Source organism: Trichechus manatus, unplaced genomic scaffold (genome assembly GCF_000243295.1).
Source record: "Trichechus manatus latirostris isolate Lorelei unplaced genomic scaffold, TriManLat1.0 scaffold00047, whole genome shotgun sequence".
In the NCBI taxonomy this organism is placed as follows: Eukaryota; Metazoa; Chordata; class Mammalia; order Sirenia; family Trichechidae; genus Trichechus; species Trichechus manatus.
Window position 1 is genome coordinate 7,973,314 of NW_004443983.1, and position 7,997 is coordinate 7,981,310.

Here is a 7,997-nt window from a genome sequence, read left to right on the forward strand (position 1 = left end):
AACACATGTTGTTCTGGGCAACAAACGCACTTCCCCATGTTATAATGGTATGGCAAATAAGTCTGTGAGGTTTACTTTCCTTGACTAAATTTTTTTAAAAAAAAAAAAAGAAAGCCATATTCCCTATATAATCATATGCGGATTTTATTCAGTGATTTATTATTTCTGTATAAGATTTCTAAGAATTTCACAAATGACCAACTGCAGCTGAAACATCTCTGAGAAAGTGCAAATAAGTCATTCTATTTTTTAAGGAGGATAAACCAAAAAAACCAAACCCACTGCCATCGAGTCAATTCCGACTCATAGTGACCATATAGGACACAGGAGAATTGCCCAGTAGGGTTTCCAACGAGCGGCTGGTAGATTCGAACTGCTGACTTTTTGGTTAGCAGCCATAGTTTGTCTTAGCTCTTAACCACTGTGCCAGCAGGGCTCCAAGGAGGATAAAGTAGCCTCTGTATTCTTTCCTGGAGCCTTGGTGGTGCAGTGGTTACGAGCTTGGCTGTCAACCAAAAGGTCAGCAGTTTGAATCCACCAGCCACTCCTTGGAAACCCTACCGGGCAGTTCTACTCTGTCCTATATGGTCACTATGAGTCGGAATTGACTAGATGGCAATGGTACATTCAGGAGAAACATCCAGGAATTCTACTGATTGGGCAAGCATTGTAAATCTGAGGAATTAAAAGATTCCCCTTCCAGTTCCTCCACTTACCAGTTGCACAGGCATAGATAACCAGCTTAACTTGTATCTCTGAACCCTCATCCCAGGGGAACCATCATGATCCTCACCTGGACTCTGTCTAGTGGCCAACACCAGGATGGAGTCTGCCTGCACAAAGCCACATAAATGAGATGAGTTGTGAGTGTTTGAGTCTACAGAGAGCAAAGGTCCCAGCAGGGAAGCTAACCTTGGCCATCAAACCTGAGGGCGAGCTCAGAATGAGAACCAACTTCTAGTTCCACAAGAAGGGTGAGCTAGGCAGACTCCTGGAAGTGAGACAGGCAGCCTCAGAGCTCAGTCCTTCTAGGAGACACCTGCTGTGGCTTATCCTCCTACCCTGAGCACGATAGGCCGTACATTCCTCTGAATTTGTGCTTGACAAGATAACCACAGAACAGCCATAGCTGGTCTCAATCGGTTTTAGCAGGTTTTCAATGCCATCTTAGTACTTTAAGTGACCTATTAGCTCACTAATTGCAAAATACATATAAGCACCCCACCACTGGGTGGAAACTTAACATGCTAATGAAGGAAAATTGACCTCTTCCTCCATCCTGGGGAACTGAACCCTTGTCTAGAGAAAATGCATAGTCATCCTCAAGCTCTAGACTCCTGCATGAAGGTTGTTCCTGAATATTCATGATAAATTTACATTTCCTTTTCTGCTCTCTGTAAAAGCTCACCTTCCCAAGCTGCCTTCCAACAGTCTTGGAGGCAGCAGCCGTGACTGTTATTTTCCTCGTGTGACGAAATAAAGGTACCTTTCTAATCTCCCACTTTGGCCTCTTGTTTATTGGCTGTGATGAGTCACACTGAGCAAAACCTGGGGTTTCCAGCTGGCAACAGAAGGACAGATAATAGCAGTGTCTTGCATAAAAGTCTGCCTTATTTAAAGGCAATGGAATCTTAGATTTCATTCATAAAATGGTAGTAGTAATCTCTACCTATGTCATAAAGTTGTTGTGAAAATCAAATGAAATACTTCAAAGTGAACACCATTTGTAAATGTTAAATATATGTGCAAATACTAGGGACCATCACTAATACTATGCTCACACCATTCTTCCCAGCTCTGGGGACGGGGTAAGGGGTAGGGCTGTGCCAGAAGTGATCTAGTTAGTATGTATATTGTAATAATCTGTTTTTGTGTCTGCTTCCATAACTAAACTATGATTTTCTTGAAAGTAGGGAGTGTGTCTTATTTATCACTGCATCTACATTTACATAGTAAATCATTTAACTGATGTTTATGGAATGTTGAATGAATAAATTCTGAATCCTCACTGTTATTCAGGCTACTGGCTGGCCCTGAATTACGTGCAGAAGGACACTATGTGGTGTATCTCAGTCATTTAGTGCTGCTATAGCAGAAATACAAGTGGATGGCTTTAACAAAGAGAAATTTATTCTTTCACAGTCTAGGAGGCTAGAAGTCCAAATTCAGGGTACCAGCTCCAGGGGAAGGCTTTCTCTCTCTGTCATCTCTGAGGGAAGGTCCTTGTCATCAATCTTCCCTGGTCTAAGAGTTTCTCAGGGCAGGACCCCAGGTCCAAAGAATGCACTATGCTCCCGGTGAGTCTTTCTTGGTGGTATAAGTTCCCCATATTTCTCTGCTTGCTTCTCTCTTTTATATCTCAAAAGAGATTGATTTAAGACACAACCTAATCTTATATATTGAGTCCTGCCTCATTAACATAACTGTCTCTAATTCTGCCTCATTAACATCATAAAGGTAGGATTTACAACACATAGAAAAGTCACATCAGATCGCAAAATGGTGGACAACCACACAATACTGGGAATCCTGGGAATCCTAGCCTAGCTAAGTTGACACACATTTTTGGGGGACACGATTCAATCCATAACATGGTATAATGTGAAAGATGGAACAGCAAATGTCCATGTGCCCAGGAATAGTTCCCCATCTGGCAAAAATGGCTACTATTCCAATGCCAGAGCACAAGTAGCCTCTGGATAAGGAGCCTGAATTCTCAGAGTTAGAAGCATGCCTTGAGATTGGGTGACAAGAGGTAGTAACAATTAAATACCTTGAAAAATAATAATAGCTAAACTTTACTGTGCCCTTATTATATGTCAATCACTGTGCTAGAAGCTTTACATGATTATCTTATTTAAAACTCACAAGTACACTATAAGGAGGTTTTGTTATTATCCATTTTTGTAGATGAAGAAACGGTCTCTGAGAAATTAAGTGGTCTAACCAAACTATATGTGGTAGAATCAGAATTGAAATGTATGTTTATTTTACTCCAAAGCCTACATTCTTAAGTAATACTCTATTCTGCTGTCTAAAGAAAGAAAGGTCCTTGTGCCTTTGTCATTAGCAAGGATGGAATGTTCTCATCCTGGTCACCTCAAAGGCAAGTTCTAAAGAGGAGAATTCTTCCTCCTCCTTCTGTTCCCTCCTTCCTTCTACAGACAATTACTGAAAACATACCACATGCCAGGCACTGTGCTAGGCACTAGAGACACATCAGTGAATGAAGGACAAGGGGCTTCACTTGAGAAAAGCAGACAGACAAGTAAAGAGATGTGAACTGTAATGAGAGGATGATGGCTGGGTGCAGTACTTGTCACCAGGTTGATGAAACGCAGTGACATAGGGTAGCTGTGCCAAGCCCAAAAGGCGTAGGGCAGGGCCAGCTCCTCAGACCTGACACCGGGAGGATATTGTGAAGGCACTGGGAACCTACATGTAAATCAAGTGCTGCATCTGAGGCCTAGCAAGGTGATGGGATGGGATACTTGGCATGAGAAGGACCAGGCAATAATTTCTTGAATGAAATGTCACAAAGGACACTACGCAGCCTGAGGTGCTGTGGGGCTGAGGGTGGTAGGAACTCTCTGGTTCCTGCCATTTCTGGCTGCTCTGAATAACTCAAGGTACCTAGATATGACCCTGGTGGGCCCCAGAACCCCTGGGTCATATCTGCCTAATAGGCTGCGATCACCACTATATTTGTTTTAGCCTCCATAGAGATTAAAACCACATAGCCTCAGCCTTCAAACACTGGCAGGGTCCAGAAACATAGGACATTTTCTTCCTTAACCCTCTACTTCTTTACATCTTTATTGTTTCCATATCATTCTGTCATCTAGTCAAAAAATATTATTGATAACCTATTCTGCTTTACACACTACACCCATTGCCATCAAGTCGATTCCAACTCACAGTGACCCTATCGGACAGAGTAGAACTGCCCCATAGGGTTTCCAAGGAGCAGTTGGTGAATTTAAACTGCTATCCTTTTGGTTAGCAGCCAAGCTCTTAACCACTGCACCATCAGGGCTCAGCTTTACACTCTACTGGGGATAAAAAGATGAATAAAATATATCTGCCCTACAGGAATTCACAGTCTGAAAATGACAACTACATGTAGGAACTTTAACATCTATATGCTGATAGCTCCCACATTTGTCTCTTGCCCCAAACTCTCCCTCAAGCTTTAAATTCATATCCAGCTCCCTACCTGACATTTCTACTTGATTGTCTAACAGTACTTCAGAATTAATATGTCTAAAATATGATCTTCTTCCCTGAATCTGTGCTTCCTCTTCTCACCCCCATCTCTGTACACAGCATCAGCATCCTCACAGTCAAATAAAAAAATCTGAGTTACCTTTGATCCTTTCTCTTCCCTTACTAACCTCTACATTTAACCCATCAACAAGTCCTGTCGATTTATCTCCAAAATACTTCCTGAATGTATCCACTCCTCTCCACGTTCACTCCCACCACCCTAATCCAAGCCTGCACATCTGCTGGCCTACAGAACCCTTTGTGTGACTCTGAAGATGGCATCCTTCTACCAGGCCTTCACAGCGCAGCACCAGAGCATTTACTGGCACACGAATCATGGTCTGGACTTCAGCCTCCACTTGATGCCTGTCTGGGTGCCCTTGTGCAGTACATAACTTGCAAAAACACTGCAGTCCTGGCCACCATCCTCTCTTCTCTGATACTGGAGTGGCCTCCTAAGTGCCCTTCCCACAGGCCATACTCTACAAGCATCCATATCACTTCCCTACTTTCATTCTTTACCTTGACCTTCGAGGCCGTGAACGATCTGGTCCCCTACTACCTCTCTGGTCTGCTGTCCCAGCCCTTCCAGTTACTCTGGGCCTTTTTGTTTTTTGTTTTTTTCCTCTTCCTTAAAAACTTCAAGCTCATTTCCCACTTTAGAACCTTTCCCTCTACCTGCAGTTTCTACCCTCTCTTCTTTACCACCTTCCCCCTTCCGACCACAGTACATAGAACTGCATTAATCTTAATATTTGGCTCATCATATACTCTCAACACTAGTCTATGCATGGCTTGTCATTTGTGTTAATTATTTACTATTTTTAATCATGTTATAAGCACACCTGACCCTACCAGCCAAAACACAGTTTGACGATAAGTTGTCTCTAAGCAACCATATGGTGGCCCAGCTACTCCCCTAAGGTAACCATAATCATAAATCTCATGTCCATTATTCCCTTGCTTTCCTATTTATATAATGTCACTGCATATATGTACATATGTGTGTGTATATCTGTGTATATATACATATACATTTCTAAATAGTTACTTTTTAATTATTTTAGTAGTTTTATGTTATAAAAGATTATGATATATGTAATTTGGGGACTTAATTTTTTTGCTTAATATTATACTGCTAAGATTTAATCACATTGTTATGTGCCACTGCGTTTATTCATTTTAGATTACTATGTAATTTTTTTTACAACTATACTGCTATTTACTCATCCACTCCCCTGATGATGGGTATCTGAACTATTTCTAGGGTTTCTTTATTGAAAACTAGGCTTCTATGAATATCCATGTACATGTCTCCTGTTGAACATGTGCAAGAGTTTCTTGTGGCTATATACCTAGAAGTGAGTTGAACTGTTGAATACAGATATATAAATGTTCAGATTAGGATAGAATGCCAAACTGTTTTCCGAAGTGGTTGTACCAATTTATAGTCTCACTAGTAATGTACGAAGATACTGTGATTCACATACATTTCAATACTTGATAGTGTACCAAAACCCAAACGCGTTGCTGTCGAGTCAATTCCGACTCATAGTGACCCTATAGGAGAGAGCAGAACTACCCCATAGGGTTTCCAAGGAGCAGCTGGTGGATTCAAACTGCTGACCTTTTGGTTAGCAGTGGTAGCTCTTAACCACTGCGCCACCAGGGCTACTCTTGATAGTGTCAAACTTCTAAATTTTGGGCCAATCAAATAGGTGTAAAATAATGCCTCATTGTGGTCTTGATCTGCATCTCTATCACCACGAATAACCATCATTTCAATGTCTATTGCCTATTTGTATTTCTTCTCCTCAATTCTTCAAGGTTTCAGCCTGACTGTCCCCACCACACAGCCTGAATATCCCCTTGACCCCTCTCTATGTAAAAGTAACCCTACTCTAGTACATTAATCTGTTCTCTTTTCTTTACAGCATCAACCACTATCTGAAATTATCTAGTTTGTTTATTGATATATTATCTATCTTCCCCAACTAAAACACAAGCTCCAAGGATCTTGGTTGCCTTGTTCACTGCTCCACCTCCTGCACTTAGAGCAGGGTCCAGCACAGAGTAGATGAATGATTGAGTGAGTGACAGAGATATGTAGCATTTAAATAAGAGTATCTGTGTTCTAGAGTCAGACTCTTAAGTTTCATCTCAGCTTCTCCACTTACTAGCTGTGCGATAGTGGGCAAATTACTGAAATTATCTGTTCATCAGGTGCCCTACTGGTTAAAAAAAAAAAAAGAGAGCGAGAGATGAAACCACAGCTTCATGGAGTTGTTATGAGGTTTAAATGTGTTAGTACTTGTAAAGTTTTTACAACCATACCACAAACATAGCAAGTGTTCAATAAATGTCAGCTATTATTATTGATGCATGGTTTTTGTTATTACTACTCCATAGCTTAAGAGCACAAAGGCATCCAAGCAGCCTGGACTTAATGAGCTTCCCTCTTTCCCTCAGGTCCTACATGCCCCTGGTTTGTAGAAATGCATTCTTGAAGCCCAGAGGAAAGAAGCAGAAGTGCACTTGGGAAAAAGTTCTTGGGGCGGTTTATTTTAAGAAGGTGATCTAATCAGCCCAAATCTGAAGAAAGTCAACAGTGGCACAGATAGGTGCTCAACAATGCTTGATATATAAATGATTCATAAACCATCAATCCATACACCCTATAAACTAGGCATTACATTACACACAAAATGTCAGCGTTCTCCCCACTCTCCCTTTATTTTGGTTCATTTTTTCAAAGGGGGGAAGGGAAGTCAGAAAGAGGAGGTAACAAAGAAATAAAAGTAGATTGGGTTAAGAAAGAGGGGAGCAGAGAAAGGAGGTAAGGGAGAAGGGGTGGAAGATGGAAAAGATCTTAGAGGATCTAAGGAAGAAAAAAAAAATCTAAGGAGGAAAAGATGGGGGAGGAAGTAGGAAACTCAGATCGCCCTGTGGCACTGGCCTCTAGTCTAGAACACTACAATGCTGAAAATAAGACGGTGAAGGAGTACTCCCTGTAGGGGGGCTTGAGTATTAGCGGGAGTCTGGGAAGGGTAAAGCAGGAAGAAGGTGAAGGGAACAGGGCTCTGGGAGGGGGAGGGGAGGAATGGAAGCCAAGGCAAACTTCACTTCAGCATTATGCCTGGGAAAGGCTAGGGAAAAAAAAAAAAAAAAAAAAACAGTTGCATCAAATCTGTGGCCCAAGTCAACGTCACCTAACTCATGAGCTTACCTTGTTCTGCAACCGGGAGCCCCCCTTCATTTGGAGCCTTCCTTGCCTCAAAGTGGTAAATGCGGCCTTGGTTAAACGCGCCAGGGGGCAAAGCAGAAGTGAGATTCCACTGAGAATTCCGGCAGCTTCGCTGGGAGAAACTGTTTCCATTTGAGAAGTACCAGGGGTCCTGGCTGGGGACCAGCTGCCTCTCTGGGTGTCAAATTCCCTGACAGCTCGCAGCCCAGTGTAGCGCTGTGCCGCGCCCTGCCCTCCTCCCTTGCTCTGGAAGCCTGTAGCCCCGCGCAGCGCGGAGCTGGGGGCGGAAGGGCCAGTGGGCCGCTATAGGCGGTTTGGCTCCGCCGGGCGAGCCCAGCTCCTAGGTGCCTGCTCCCGCTTCAAACCTGGCCGCGATAAATACCAAACCCGGTCACGGAATGCCCTGCCAGGACAGGGGACTCCCTCCTTCTCCAAGTCCTGGCTGACAGGAATGAGCTCAGTCGGCGGGTGGCCCCAAAAGCTCAGG

The 7,997-nt window shown here is 42.9% G+C and overlaps 1 long non-coding RNA gene across 1 annotated transcript in view; it reads right to left on the reverse strand.

Annotated features, from left to right (window-relative positions):
- LOC111820708 (uncharacterized) overlaps window positions 1–7,755 on the reverse strand; it is a 275,419-nt gene extending 267,664 nt beyond the window's left edge. Inside the window, exon 1 of the long non-coding RNA XR_002824221.1 lies at window positions 7,493–7,755. This is a non-coding gene — a long non-coding RNA (uncharacterized LOC111820708). The remainder of the gene's footprint in view (window positions 1–7,492) is intronic.
- Window positions 7,756–7,997: the final 242 nt, after the last annotated feature.